Source organism: Ovis canadensis, chromosome 8 (genome assembly GCF_042477335.2).
Source record: "Ovis canadensis isolate MfBH-ARS-UI-01 breed Bighorn chromosome 8, ARS-UI_OviCan_v2, whole genome shotgun sequence".
NCBI classification, from domain to species: Eukaryota; Metazoa; Chordata; class Mammalia; order Artiodactyla; family Bovidae; genus Ovis; species Ovis canadensis.
Window position 1 is genome coordinate 24,222,327 of NC_091252.1, and position 16,595 is coordinate 24,238,921.

Genomic DNA, 16,595 nt, shown 5'->3' on the forward strand with positions numbered 1-16,595 from the left:
GGAGTGGTGGGTTCAGACACACACACATGGGGTATAAAAGATTTTCACAAATGCTGGTTGGGGTCCTTGGCTAAGAGGAGACTCTGCCTTGGGCCCGCCGGTGTAATAAACTGCACTCCACTATCTGCATTGTCCTTCTGAGTGAGTTTGTTGCCCAGAATGCGTGACTACGACAAGGGAACTGAGATACCATATGCCCAGAGCAACAAAGTCTGTGTACCGCAACCAGAGAGCCTGTGCACAAAACAAAGATCTGGCATGTTGCAACGAAGACCTGACGCAGCCAGCAAAATTTTAAAAATATTTTTAGAGGTTTTTACAGTTTTGTTTATCATAGAATTTGACCATGAGAAACTCACTTAATTTGCAATTGGCTATGATTTGATTTCTTGGCAATTATTATGTATACTTGGAATTCTTGCGAAGAGGAAAAATAAACAAATTATGTGGAAACACAATGCAATTTTCTTTGATTCCTGAAATAAGATTTTTAAAAAACTGACACCATATGTTTTGCAATATTTAAACATTTATTAATTTTGAATTTGAGGTTTTCTGTTATTTTCTAATAATATGTCTGTTATTTTCTAATAATAATATTTCCAGGTTTTATATATTTTCTTAGGTCCTTGGAAAAGCTTATTGTGTTTAATAGTCTGAACTCTCATAGCATTACTTGATAGCTAAGGTCCTAGAATTAGACTGTGTTGTCCAGTACAGTAGTCACTAGACACATGTGCTTTTTAAATTAAAAGTAAAATGGAAAATTCAAGTCCTCAGATGCACTAGCTGTACTTCAGGTTTCTAGGATGATGCTGATCCAGGTCAATCACTGTCCTGGAAGTGCAGACACTGAGCTATCTTCAGACTATAAATCAAGTTATCTATTAAGGGTTGGAAATTCTCTCAACTGGCTTGTAAAGGAAAGGAGTGTGAAAGAGACAGAAAATGCTTGCAGACTGTATTGGAGGAAGGTCTCCAAACCCAGTACAAATGAAACAGAACTGAGTGCAAAGTCAAAGAAAGGCCGGAAGAAAATGCGAAGAAAAGTGGGTAGGAATGGTGATACTAACTGATTAAAAAACAAAACAAAACAGGACTTTGAGAACATGCGGCATGCAGGAAAATGAGAGCCCATTTAGTCAAAGACTAGAAACTCCAATTCAGGTGTCTGTCTGCTGCGCTGAGAGGAAGGAGCAGATCTCTCCAAAATAATGCAGAGGAAACAACAGCAGAATCTGGCAACGGATAAAGTGTGATAGAGAGAAAAAAAAAAAGGCTTCTGGGAGACGGAAGAGAGATGATTCTACAGAGTTAGTGCAATTGAGAAGGGTCCTGTCTGTGAGACTGGACAACCCTTGGGAGGAAATGGAGACTTGAGTGTTTATTCTTTTCAACTGAGAGGGTCGGCAGAGGGTGTCACCATCAGAAAACAGGAAGAAATGTGGGACTTGATGGGGCTGGGGGTCAGTGGGTAAATCATTGACCAAAAAAAACACGATGGTTGCAGACCTGAAGCAGATGGGCTTTCTCAAGGAAGGAAGAAGGAAAAAAAAAAAAAAAAGTGAAACCAGTAATCCTTGTTTGGAGGGTACTCAGCTCAGCAAAAGGAAGGAAAAGCCATGCCAAAAGGAATGTGTAATAAACAGTCAGTCAAGGTAACAGTCCAGAAGAGGAACAGTTCTAAAGGCCAGCAGGGAGATCTTAGGGTAAAGGGATGACATAGAGAACCACAGGTAGGAAAAGCTTTGAGATTAGAATGAAAATGAATAGACTTAGACCTATATCACTGAAAACCCATCTTATAGTGCTTGAATATGAGGGCAAGAAAATGTCTTAACCCAAGGGCATGATGAACCACATAGAAAATTCTAGAATTAGAGCTTTTCGTTGCAAAAAAGGATGTGCACACTGATTTATGGGGTGATAGCAGAGGGGATATGATTCTGTAAGCCAGTGTTTTAAAGGCAGAGGCATATATTTACAGTTAATAAGAAGAACTACGACCTGTAGAACAGTCTTGTTTCCTGAGCATACCTCTTGAGCATAAGTATCTCGTAGTTTCAGTTGCATCTGATTCTTCGCAACCCCATGGATTGTAGCCGGCCAGGCTCCCAGGCTCCTCTGCCCTTGGGATTCTCCAGGCAAAAATACTGCAGTGGGTTGCCATTTCCTCCTCCAGGGGACCTTCTTGACCCACGGATCAAACCCGTGTCTCTTATGCCTGCCGCATTGTCAGGTGGATTCTTTACTGCTAGAACCACCTGGGAAGCCCACGAACTCGTTTAAGCTCTGATGTGTCTCATGTAAAGGCGACTCTGCTCTTTCATTTGATGCATTGGTAATGAAGTAACTGAAATAAGAAGATGATTGTTTGTCTGGGCTCAATCTACTGTGGGTGGCCCTACTACTACTTCTCTTCACATTCCTAAGGCTGCATGCAAGGCTTTGCCCCCTATTTCCCTTCCAGTTATAACCAGGTTTCACTTGCTTTTTTTTTTTAACCCACTATCAAATTTTGTTGAAGTGAATCTAATTGCCCTAGGAGTATGTAATGCTTTAAAAGTTCACCATTGACCAGAAAAGAATAGAAAGAAAAGAGTTTTCAAGTGCGCTTTCCTGACTGTGTTCCCAAGTCAGAAAATTATTTTCTGCATCAAACCTTATGCCTTATTCCTAGTGTAGATTTTGTTTCTCTAATCTTAAAGAGGCTGTTTTATTATAGAAGGAAAGGAAGATTTTGGATTCCGCTTGATAGCAGCAGACTTTGGAGTAATAATGGAGACTTACATGTAGATGAAGCTATACTTTACTAGTAGTTTCCACATAAAACCCTTTGAGAGAAGTATATTTCTTTTTTATTAAGGTGTAGCTGATTTAAAATGTTATAATTGATGCTTTTGAACTGTGGTGCTAGAGAAGGCTCTTGAGAGTCCCTTGGACTGCAAGGAGATCCAACCAGTCATTCCTAAAGGAAATCAACCTTGAATATTCATTGGAAGGACTGACGCTGAAGTTGAAGCTCCAATACTTTGGCCACCTGATGCGAAGTACTGACTCATTAGAATAGATCCTGATGGGAAAGACTGAAGGCATGAGGAGAAGGGGAAGACAGAGGATGAGATAGTTGGGTGGCATCACCAATTCAATGGACATGAGTTTGAGCAAACTCTGGGAGATTATGAAGGACAGGGAAGCCTGGCATGCTGCAGTCCATGGGATCACAAAGAGTTGGACATGACTTAGTGACTGAACAACATAATATGTAATATTATAATTTTTATAAATTATAGTCCGCTTAAAGTTACCGTAAATAATGGCTTTATTCCCTGTCTTATTCAATATATTCTTGCACATTATTTGTTTTCTACGTTGTAGCTTGTGCTTCTTAATCTCCTGCCCTGGTCTTGCTCCTCCCTCCACGCATATTTCCACGAGTTTTCCCGAGTGTTTCATTTAGCAGTAGGACTCCCTAGATATACTGAGAGAGAGAAAGGGTAGGAGAAAGCGGGGGAGGGAGGGAACGACTGAACAATTGTAAGGAATTTTTGAGCTAGGTAAATACCAGCAACACCTCAGGTAGGCAGAAATGGCTGAAACCTTCAGGCAACTGCTTAAAGGATCTGAATGGTACTAATGTGGAAGTATTAAATGTTGCAAGTTCAAGATAGAGGGAGAGAGAGAGAATCATCTAGACAAGAAGGCAAATGATCCATCTGGCTCCATGAATTTATTTATTTTTTTTCTGTTATTGTGTGGAAAAACATTTTGGAACATTTTTCTGTCTTACACTAAATGCCCATATCTGCGCCAACTAAAGATTTCCTACTTTTCACTATGAACAAAAACAAGGTGGGAATGAGAATGGAGAGAGAAAGTGTTTTTCACAATAAATCGCCCTGGGTTTGATATAAACCCTAAATCTTTCAAGGAGTGAAGTTTATTTTGAACACTGCTTGGAAGATGGGAATACCAGTGTATCACAATGTAGGTCATGTGTTTGACCAAAAGAAAAATACAAAACAACAGACATCAAAGCAAAAGCAACCAAGAACAAATTACACAATAATGCTCGTTTCTCTTAAAAAATTTTCCTGATCCAATTTCATATGACAATTTCTACCTTTCTATTTTTGGCTGTTTGTGGGTGGGGGGCGGGGGTCTGGTCTTTTTTTCTTCTTTGAAAGAACCTGACAGGAAATGATTCTTACCAGTAAAGTCAAAGGAGGCGTATTTACATAGTTCCTCATGATGTGATCAGGAAATCCTGTTGCAGAAAAAAAGTTGCAGAAAAAGGAAGGAAAAAAATGTAGTCTGCTTATGTTTTCTTAAACTTCTCCTGCCCCACCCCTGGAGCCATTCAAAATACAAGAATGGTCACATGTGTATGTATGGCTGAATCTCTTCACTGTTCACTTGAAACCATCACAACACTGTTAATCTGCTACACCCCAATACAAAACATTTTTGCTGTTAAAAAAAAAATACAGTCTCACTTTTTTTTGGAACCATAGATGTCAGTCAACACCAAAATTCATACTTCTGGGTTTGCTTCTCTCTTGTTGTTGAAAAGCTAAGAAAGTGGAGGTTTCAGATGCAATTTTGCCTCATTTCTAGATCTGTCCAGTCCCAACAGGGATGGCTGAATGTCTGTGGGCAGGAGAAGGCATTCCAGCTTTGCAGGTTTCTAATCTCTCTCCTGACATGCCATCAGGTCTCCCGCTGACGTCTGTGAGCTGTGCGTCAGAGGCCGAAAGGATCTAGGCTCTGTGATCTCTCTCCTGAGTGACAGCGACGCTGCCAGCCAGGAGGGGGCTGTCACTTCAGATTCCACAGCAACTTGAGCGGCTGCAGCTGCCGCCTGAGGGAAAACCAGATGCACCAATATTTTGAATGTGCTATCAGATTTGGTAGGAATGTACAGACTTGTTGCAGTTGTTTTGCAGGATTCTGGTATTTGAAATCTGTCGCAAAGCCAATTCCAATTTGGGTAATAATGTGATAACTCTGAGCACCGGGTGCTAGGTACTAAATTTTACTTGAGAGTTCACACATTCTCACTGACAAGTTCTATGAACCCCATGTTATAAATAGGGAAACTCCCAGCATTGCTAAGGACACATGGTGAGTCAGTTCTATAAATGGTCATCTGGCAGCACATCGATTCTCCTGTAACTTTCAACCGTTTGTGTTCTCCGTGTAACAGATTCTATCCCGGGAGGGATGGGGGCCGTTTGTTACCACCTGGGAATGAAGAATTAGCAAGTTAAATCACTTGCTCTAAGCACGTTTTATTCGGAAGGAAGCACTATTATCGAAATTCAGAGACAAAACCACACCTTTTCTATTACATATATGTGTCTGTGGTCAATATCGGGTAACACACTCTCACATTCCCTTTCTTTGTAAAGAAGGCAGACTTTGCACTTTCCTGATGAGATTTTCTCTTCCTGTAGCTGTTTCCCCAAATTTGCTGTTTTTTTTTTTTGGTCACTTTAGAAAGTGTGAGCATGACAATTTAAGATTATATCACAGTTCACAGCTTTAAGAGCCATATTTCTTTTTTGCTCTATTGACTGGTTGATTCTCAACCTAAGAGATATTTGATCCTTTGGGAACTTTGTTGCATTCTTTGATCATTAAGGATTCTCATTAAGCAAAAGCACAAGCAGGAGAAACTGAAGACCTAATTTGATGAACTTCTACTATAGGAGAGAAATTCTACTTTAAGGAAGAGAACATGGGCCTGTTGCATAAGCAAGGATGCTCTTTTCCATGTTTTCCCATTTTCACTGTATCTCTGGCACATGGAGCTGTGCCTGGCCTGAAGTAGGGCCTCAGTAATAAAATCAAAGGAAAGCATGAATGAATGAATAAACAGATGAATACATTGCAGACTTTTAAGAGGAGTTTTGGATGTTATTCTGGGAAGAAAAAAGAAGACTGGGAAAACTCAGTGATTTCATTTTTCCTCTCTTTTATTAACATCAATGTATATTGCCTGCAATAGAGGGGTTAAGATAAGGTCTCTGCTCTCAAACCATTTTCATAACAGTTACTGATTCTGGTAAAACAACTGGCTTTAGGGCCTCAGTCCTAATGTTAGAGCTATACCACTATTCCTTAGTAAATATTCTTGTATGCTGTTTTCAAGATTCAGAAAACGTGAACTTTGCACCTTGCATCATCATTTTTTATTTGGAGTTTCCTTCAGCTCCAATTTTTTCTGCCTACGTGGTGTTCTATTAGCATTGTTGTTGAACTGAATTATTAAATTTCAAAAGCATATTTTTAAAGACAGTTTCAGTAATTTTTCTAGATTATAAATAGCTTTTCCATTACTTTTTGCTAAAAAAAAAAAAAAGATGTTTAGAGCATTCCAGAAAGTTCCTTATCACTGAACTGTTTTACATGGACATTAATAATGTGTCCCAACTGTATATTTATTTTGACTCTCAAGCTTAGTTGCTGTGTGTCTTTTACTGACCCTCAGTTTTCTCATGTAGAAAATGGAGATGATATTTACCTTTTGAAGAGTTAGTAATTTTAAGAGAACCTATATAAAAACACTGAAAATTTCTGCACATTGTAAGTACTCTGCCCAAAGTTGCCAATTTTTAGTATTGTATTTGATTTTAATAATTAAATGAGTGTTCGATCCCTGGGTCAGGAAGATCCCCTGAAGCAGGGCATGGCAAACCCACTCCAGTATTCTTGCCTGGAAAATCCCATGGACAGATGGAGCTTGGCAGGCTATAGTCCATGGGGTCGCAAAGAGTTGGACAGGACTGAAGTGACTTAGCACGCATGCATTTATACGGGGCACAAATGACAGAGACACTACAAATGAACAATACATGGACTTTGCTCTCAAGCAGAAACAGTCCCAGCACCTAAATAAATGAATCACAATGCAAACCTGTGATAATAATAAATGAATAAAGTGCTTAGGAACATAGTGATTGACTTCATCCTAGGATACACCAGAAAGACTTCCTACAGAATGGAATTTTATTTCAAACTTGCAAAATGGGTATAAATGTATCAGGAGAAGAAAAGGGCATCCTTTTAGGGAGTGAATATACGTGAAATAGAAGTTCAGAATGACCAGAACCTTCAATGATGATTCAATCAAAGTGGAGTTTGGAGAGAGGTGGTTGAAGAAGTGAGAAAAACTTGTTGAAGACAGATGTGAAGGAACTTGTATGGTAAGGGAGGAATTTGATTTAATTTTCTGTAATTAGATCTATGTTTTAGAAAATTAACTCAAGAGGTAGTATGAATGATAGTATAGTGGTTACGATCTGAGTCACCAGGGAACTTCCTCTACCATCAGATCAGATCAGTCACTCAGTCATGTCTGACTCTTTGTGACCCCATGAATCGCAGCACGCCAGGCTTCCCTGTCCATCACCAACTCCCGGAGTTCACTCACACTCACGTCCATTGAGTCAGTGATGCATCCAGCCATCTCATCTTCTGTCGTCCCCTTCTCCTCCTGCCCCCAATCCCTCCCAGCATCAGAGTCTTTTCCAATGAGTCAACTCTTCACATGAGGTGGCCAAATTACTGGAGTTTCAGCTTTAGCATCATTCCTTCCAAAGAACAACCAGGACTGATCTCCTTTAGGATGGACTGGTTGGATCTCCTTGCAGTCCAAGGGACTCTCAAGAGTCTTTTCCAACATCACAGTTCAAAAGCATCAATTCTTTGGCACTCATCTTTCTTCACAGTCCAACTCTCGCATCCATACATGACCACTGGAAAAACCATAGCCTTGACTAGACGGACCTTTGTTGGCAAAGTAATGTCTCTGCTTTTGAATATGCTATCTAGGTTGGTCATAACTTTCCTTCCAAGGAGTAAGTGTCTTTTAATTTCATGGCTGCAATCACCATCTGCAGTGATTTTGGAGCCCCCCAAAATAAAGTCTGATACTTTTTCCACTGTTTCTCCATCTATTTCCCATGAAGTGATGGGACCAGATGCTATGATCTTCATTTTCTGAATGTTGAGCTTTAAGCCAACTTTTTCACTCTCCTCTTTCACGCTCATCAAGAGGCTCTACCATAATGGTACCCTAATCTAGGACTTTCAGCTCCTAGAACTGTGAGAAATAAATTTCTGTTCTTTATAAGCTAAAAAAAAAAAAAGGACAGAATTTAGAGTTAGATGAAGAGGAAGTCAGTCACTCAGTCTTGTTGGACTCTTTGCGACCCCATGGACTGTAACCCACCAAGGTCCTCTGTCCATGGGATTCTCCAGGCAAGAATAGTGGAGTGTGTTGCCATGCCCTCCTCCAGGGGATCGTCCTGACCCAGGGATCAAACCTGGGTCACCTGTATTGCAGGCAGATTCTTAACCATCTGAGCCACCAGGGAAGCCCAATCTAGAGCTAGATGGCTTGGATTGAAATCTTGCCTCTACTCTTTACTAGTTCATGACTTTAGGGCAAGTTACAGCAACTCTGTGTGCCTCAGTTTTCCCGGCTATAACATGGGGATAGTGAAAATACATGCTTTACAAAGTTATTGTGAGGTATGAGTTAAGCTATGATTAGAATAGTGCCTGGCATGTAATAAGCATTATAAACAAATGCTGGTTAAACAATATAAAATAGAGAGAATGAAAGCAGTGAATGAATGAATTAAACCCAGGTGGGATGCTGGTGAGGATCAGCTCTCAGACTCAGTCATTTCAGTGCAGAAGAAGACTTGTCTGGTCCAAAACATAGAGAAATTTGAATAAAACAACAATATTCTTAAAACAAAGATGAATTTGAAACCATTGATTGGGGGCTAATACACAAAAACCTGGTGTAATTTTCCAATTTGATCCAGGTCCTACTGCTGGGGACTGGGACCAGACTGAGGTAGAGAAGCAGACATAAGTACACAGAGAGCTGAATTTAAGCTATCGCTATGAAGCTAGAAGCACTGAAGAGAGGTCTAAGATATTAATATGAAAATGGGGCCAGAAAAATCTATCTATGGCCTGGAGGATGTGACAAAAATATTCTGTCTATTTCTATAGATGGAAAAAAGTGCCACATGTAAAACAAATAGGTATGCAACACAGCTGTGAGGAACTAATGAATACTGCCTACAATGTATAGAGATTTTATTCTAATGAAATGAATATAAAAATGTTTATGAACAACCCAACTATGTATTATATAAGACACGCACTTCAAATTCAATGCCATGGGTAATTTGAAAGTAAAAAGATAGATAAAGGTATTCCACGCCAATATTCATTTATTAAAAAGGAGTGGTTCTATTCATATCTGATAAACTATATTTCAGAACAATAAAAATTGCTAGAGAAAAGGAGGGACATTATGTAATGATAAAAGGATAAATTCACCAGGAAGACATAACAAATTGAATTGTGTGCATACCAAACAATAGATATGAAGAAAAAAAGTCATGAAACAAAAATAGACTGAAAAGTAGACAAATCCAAAATTTGTTTATAAATAGCTGAACAATATAATCAAACCAGCACATCTAATTGACATATATAGAGCATTTAACTCAGCAATAGCAGAGTATATATTTTTTAAAAATCAAGCTTCTATGGAAAAGTAGCTAAGACAGACTATATCTTGGGGTATAAAACACCAAATTAAAATCATATAGAGTATATTTTCTGACCATAATGAAATCAAACTAGAGATCAAAAACAGAAAGACAGTAGAAATACATTCAAACACAGAAATCAAAAAACACGTTTCTAAAAATTCATGTATCAAAGAGGAAGTCTCAACAGAAACAACAACAAAAAGAAGAGAATGCCAATGAAAATACAGCATATAAAAATGCTATATGAAATGTCATGAAAGAAGTTCTGAGAGGGGAATTTATAGCATTAAATGCTTGCCTGAGAAATGAAGAAAGTTTTCAAGTTAGTAACTTAAGTTTCTACATCAAGAAACTAGACAAAGAAGACCAAAGCAGCAGCAGAAGTAAGATAATATGGAGCATAAATAAATAAAATTGAAAATAGGAAAACGATAGAAAAAATTAGTGAAACAAGAAGTTGCTTGTTGAAAACAAGCAAACAAATAAAAATAAAATGGATAAACCTCTAGCAGGCTTCCCTGGTGGATCAGTGGTAAAGAATCTGCCTAACTTGAATGTAGTGTGGCGTAGAGGAAGACCAATATTAAGAGTTAAAAGTTTTTGTTTTGGTACAGACTCCTATAGGATCATATGATAAACTGTGGCATAATCGTTTAGTCACATAAAAGCTCTTGATTACACTGCAACAAGTGAGTATTTTATCCTGACAAGTAGATCTTCGAAAGAAATTATTTTTAGAGAATAGAAGACATAAGTTAGTTTCTTTTGGGTAGCTACTAACTTATTCTCGATAGAGTAGAGCACATTACTAGAGTTCGTAATAGCGGATGGTAAGGAAGCAATCACTGGTCAGTTTATTTTCCTTTTCAGTTTTGCTCAAACAAAATGGGTTGTTTCTACTGAATTTTAACCAGTAATGAATGAAGGGGATGTCCTCACTTATTTATACATTAATATACTATGTCAGTGTCGATAAAATTATAACTTCACTATTAGTTTACTATTTACCAGATTTTCTATTTTCTAGGACAAAACTAGGGACGGGGAAGCCTGGTGGGCTGCTGTCTCTGGGGTCGCACAGAGTTGGGCACGACCGAAATGACAGCAGCAGCAGGACAAAATTGTAATCATAGTATAGAAACCTGTCTGAAATAAGAGAATTGGAAATTGTGATACTTGTTTTTGTTGCTAAGTCATGTCTGACTCTTTTGTGATCTCATAAACTGTAACCCACCAGTCTCCTCTATCCATGGGATTTTCCAGGCAAGAATACTGGAGTGAGGGGCCATTCCCTTCTCCAGGGGATCTTCCCAGACCAGGGATAGAACCTGCATCTCCTGTATTGGCAGGCAGATTCTTTACTACTGAACCACCAGGGAAACCCCATTGCAGTAATTTGACTAATCTTAAAAAAAAAAAATTGCGATGCTTAGATATTACTCAAATGAACAGAGTTGGCACATATGTAAAATCAATTCATTTACCAATTTGTTAAAATGTATTAAGAGTTGGAACTCTACTGCAAAAAATGTTTAAGCAAACTTTCTGCTTTGGAACATATTTGAGCAGTAAAGGGCAATGGTTAAGAATTCTGGCTTTTGTGGTCAAACATATCTGCTCTGTGATCACTAGTGTTGTGGTTTTGAGTCAAAGTAGACTTTTCTGGGTACAAAGCAGGACAAAGCAGACCTTCCTGGGTACAAAGATAACAGGAGGAGGAATTTGTCTTAAAAAATTTTGATAATTGAATTAAGTCCAGCTTGTGATATACAGTGCCTGATAGACTACTCAAACAGTGTTAGGTTTTACTGGAATCTATCATTGCCTTGGTATCATAATACTGTCAACTATTGATTCTACATATGAGAAAGCTTTTACATGGAAATCTGATTAATAGAGTTTTCTATATGTATGTGTATGTAAGACTTTAATGATGAAGTTGTTGTAAAATTAGAAAATAAGACAGCCATTTATATTGAGTTACTGTGTTACAGGCACTGGTGAAGAATTTTCACATATTTTATTTCATATTTCACATGTATTATCTCACTTTGTGAGCAGAAGAGCCATGTAGGATAGCAATATTCTTTTCATTTCAGAATTGAGATAAGAAAATTTCTGTTTTGAGAGTCACAGATATATAGCCACAAAATCATATTCAAATATCCTAAGTCCCTAGTTTTACTGTCTTGTAGAAAACATGATTAAGCCATAATACTGATTGAATGGAGATTGACTTTGATACTTCTGCTTGTTTAACTGATTGAAGCAGGTCATGACCCAATCTTCTACCCCTGCTATTGTGTATGTGTGTGACTATGCTGGAAATGTCATAAAATAACTATTGTCATAAAATGTCATAAAATAATTATTCATAGTTTTTAGTTGATTTGTGATAAATTGTCCATATATAGGTTATAAGGTCTGACTGATGAAATTATATGATAGATGGATAGACAGATAGATACAGCTACTAGGAAAAGTAAGAGGCAGGCTGGCTTTATCATAAATGGATAAAAGACTCATTTTGCTAAGAATCAAGGAACCTGGGCATTTGTAAAGCCTCAGGAAAGTGCCCCTAAACTTTAGCAACCAGGAGAAGTGAAACTAGAAGGATGAAACAGAGGGGAAAATGATACTCTTATCCACAACTCTCAAACATTTTTAAACAACAAAAATGATGTATCATAATATACTGAAATCTTTTAAGCATTTATTTTTTAAATTTATGAGTGAATATGTTGTTTTATAAACATGCATTGAAAGAAAACATTTCATGTTAAGAAAATTAGAGTTTATATTGCATTTGAAAAAATAAATCATTCAATATTTAAATATTTGAGTGAAGACAGAGTGTTTGATATTTTTCTGGATTTATTATATAATTTAGGTATTTTGGATTTTGCATTTGCATATTAAAATTTGCTATTTCATATTGAAAATTTGATATTGCATATTTAAAATATTGATATTTCAATGTTTCCATACTGAAAAATTTGATAGTTTTAGCTCTAAGGCTGAAGTTTGTATTCCAATCTTTGTACGCCCTCTTCTGGTTACTGGCAAGTATAAAAAATTCTAAATTTTCTCAATGGATTCCAAGATTTGTATCAACATTTTTATATTTTTATACTTAAATTTCTGAAATGTGACAGTAAATCACCACTTCTGATAGTTGGTGGTTGACCATTTGACCTTAAATACAGTGTATGATGAGCAGAAACGATCTGTATGCCCCAGGGACCTCTAAGAGGCTTACTTCTGGGAGCCAAGATGCTTTGAATCTTAGGGGTCAAATGGGAACACCATATGGGAAGAGGAAGAAAGAAGGAAGAAAACAGACGTAATTAGGCCGTTGTTATATGTGAAGTGAAGTCCTAGGTATTTCCGAGCCATCATCTCAGAGAGATCAATAGTTGCTGTTTTGACAAGAAGGAAATTGAGGCACAAAACGCCCAGGTGAATTTCCCAAGATCACATAACTGGTAAAGCCAGACATCTGACACCTTCTTGACTTAAGTCCTGTTCTCTCTTCATTAATGGGCTTCACTGGTGCCTCAGACAGTAAAGAATCTGCCTGCGATGAGCGAGACTTGGGTTCGATCCCTGCGTTCGGAAGATCCCAGGGAGAGGGGAAAGACTACTGAATCCAGTATTCTTGCCCAGAGAATTCCATGGACAGAGGAGCCCACTACAGCCCATGGGGTCATAAAGAGTCGGACACAAATGAGCAACTAACACTCCACTATCTTCATTAATACATAATAAAAGGCAGAGCGGCAGGAAGAAAGTAATGCACAGCACAGAAAAGTTTGTGATTTATTCATTCAATTACTCAGTTAACAAGCATGATTTGATTTGTGGATTGTAAAGTACATACTGTTAAAATAATTTAAATCTATTTTAATTTACAGTATTTTTGTGGACAGACTGACCTATAAATATTGTCAGATGTCAGATAATCTCTTCATTATGTAGTGATAACATGAAGTAATGAGTAATGAATAAGAGCAATTGAGAGCAAATTGCATTCTTCTCATTCTTTATTTTAACAAACACACAAAAGCTGTGTTTTTCTTATCCCCCAGAGAGAAAGGGAAAAAAGAGACAGGACAGAAGGACAGTGATTTTTACCTAGGGCTGACTACGCGTAAGTGTTTTATATATTTTGTTTTTATTAATTGTCTCAATAAACCTGTGATGTGAGGCATTGCTTTTTAATTATAAGATAGCCATATATCCTGGCTTGCCAGATTGTCCTGGTTTACTTCTGCCATCCTGGGATAATTATTAATAGCACCTTCTTTCACTCTTCAAAATACCCTAATTTGGTGTGTGTGTGTGTGTGTGTTAGTCACCCAGTTGTGTCTGACTCTTTGCCGTCCCATGGACTGTAGCCCACCAGGCTCCTCTATCCACGGAATTCTCCAGGCAAGAATACTGGAGTGGGTGGCCATTCCTTTCTCCAGGGCATCTTCCTGGCCCAGGTATTGAACTCTGGTCTCCTGCATTGCACGCAGATTCTTTACCACCTGAGCTACCAAAATATCCTAATTTGGACAATGTATTATATGTCCTTTTAATGATCTGTTTTGTACTTATACAAACCAAGGCCCAGACAAGTTAAGCAACTTGCCCAAGGTGATCAGTTTTTGAGCTGCCCTGTGAGGACTGGGAGAAAACTCCGCCTAACCCTAAAGCCCAGACTCTTCTTGCTGTGCCAAGGTTGTATCTGTCACACCTTCAGAATTTCTTCAGAGCCTTTTTGACTCTCCCTTGCCTCTTGAGGTAATGTGATTTATTGCTTATCTTGCAGGCTTTATAGGCTAAGTCATAACTGCGATTAAATTCTCCATGTAAAATATAATTTCATTTTCAAAAGGAAACACAGATCTTGCTGATAGAACCACTCATGAATGCTAACAGCCTTCTTAACTGCAGTCCCCGGTTGCTTTGTCAACTGATCTCCATACAGTGCTTAACTCAGTCATATCAAAAGGTTCTTGTGATACTGAAAGGCTGTATTATCTTTATTTAATATTGTGCCCTTTCTGTGGTGCTCTGTAAGATCAAAGTGTTAACCTTGTTAAACGATCATTTTGCTAATGAGTTCCTGGTAAAATTGTGTCATTGTCAGAGAAGAGAGACTCCTTTGAATGAAAACTTTCAAATGTCAATTAAACCAGATCCTTGAAATTGATCCTCTGGAAAGCTGTCCATGGGTGAAACATACTGTATGAACATAGGGGCAGAACTAGAGGGTGGGGAGTAAGTTGCAGTCAAAATGTGAAATGTTCAGCAAGGAGGCCTGCGGGGGAAGAACTTAAAAAGTCAGCTTGCAGGCATATAAGTGTATACCTAAAGGGAAGTGGTTTTACCCCCCTTTGCTTAAAGATAGTTGAGGGTGGGCGATCTAAACAGCTAGACAGTAAAATACCATGTTTGATTAAACTCATTAACTTTAATGTGACTTAAGACATGTCTTCTCCCAGGAGTACTTTTTTTTTTCCTCCTAGAAATTAAGAAAATGAGAATATAGACAAAGATTTCAACATCGACTGACAACCTAGACATACTTCAGTGAGGGTTCTACTTGGAAAGTCTCAACGCAGAGGTGAGGTCAGTCTACTCTGTCAGTTGCTAGGGTGCCTCTCAGCATAGCACATGTGTTGAGGTGGACTTAAAGAAATATTGTGAATGACAATTTTAAAAAGCTGTTCCCTTTCTGGGCTCTGTCCCCGACATAAAATTCCCAATTATATACTCTATTTATCTCTCTCTTGGCTTAAAATAACATATACATAATACAAGTGTGTCATAAAATTTCTCACTTTTGTGTGAGAAACACTTTGTGTTTAATGTGGGGAGAAAAGAATTTTTTGCTGGATAATGAGGGAATAAGAAAGAAAAATAATTCAAAACCTACTTTGTACAGAGAAAAAACACCCTGGATTTTGCAAAAGCACTTCTGCAAAGTCAGTGAGCTGGGATGCTCTGGAAGGTTTGCAAAATCCAAGAGCAAGAATAATTCAGCATTTTACAGCATCTTCTTTCTTATCTTGGCTTATTAGGGATTGCCAAAATGTATTCCAAAGAACATTAAAAGAAGCTTCTCTTTCTTTTTTCCACTCTCATATGCTTGTGTCTAGCCTCTTAATAGCCCATAATCAGGTGAATTGTTTATGATGCTATTAAGTGAAGACAGCCTTACGGTGAAGGTACCTTGATGTGTTGCCATGGAAATGCCACAAGCACTGATTCGGCATTAGGATTTTTGGCCACATTGTAGAAATAAGCATAGAGAGAAGACAAGTTGAGATTTTCTTTAAAAGAATTTAAAATAACCCCCGTTATATTCATCCCTTGCTTGTGCAACAGATATGTCCTTTAAAGAATTTATTTTTCATAACTTAAAAAATATACTGTTATAGATATTTTAAAGAATCCTGATAGCCATTGTTGGCAAGTCTGGAAAAAACAAAATTGTTGTTGTTGTAAGTGATAATAGTACCTATCCTTTGGTTATATTATTTTAGTATAATTAGATATCATAATGTATGGTAAGCATTCAGCAAGGTTTTTAACAAGTAGTAGGTAGATTTCTGGGCTTCCTAGGTAGCGCTGGTGCTGCTACTGCTGCCACCTGCCAATACAGGAGACGTAAGAGAAGCAGGTTGGATATCTGGGTTGGAAAGATTCCCCTGGAGGAGGGCATGGCTACCCACTCCAGTATTCTTGCCTGTAGAATCCCATGGACAGAGGAGCCTGGCGGGCTACAGTCCATGGGGTCACAGAGAGTCGGATACGACTGAGAGACTAACATTTTCACTATCTTTATAGTGAAAAACTTTATAGCGTAAAGTAGAACACTTTATAATGTTAGCGAGTAGCATCTTTCACTATCTTTATAGTTATAGTCACTAACGTGACTTTTCATTCAGTTCAGTTCAGTTCAGTCGCTCAGTCCTGTCCGACCCTTTGCGATCCCATGAATCGCAGCACACCAGGCCT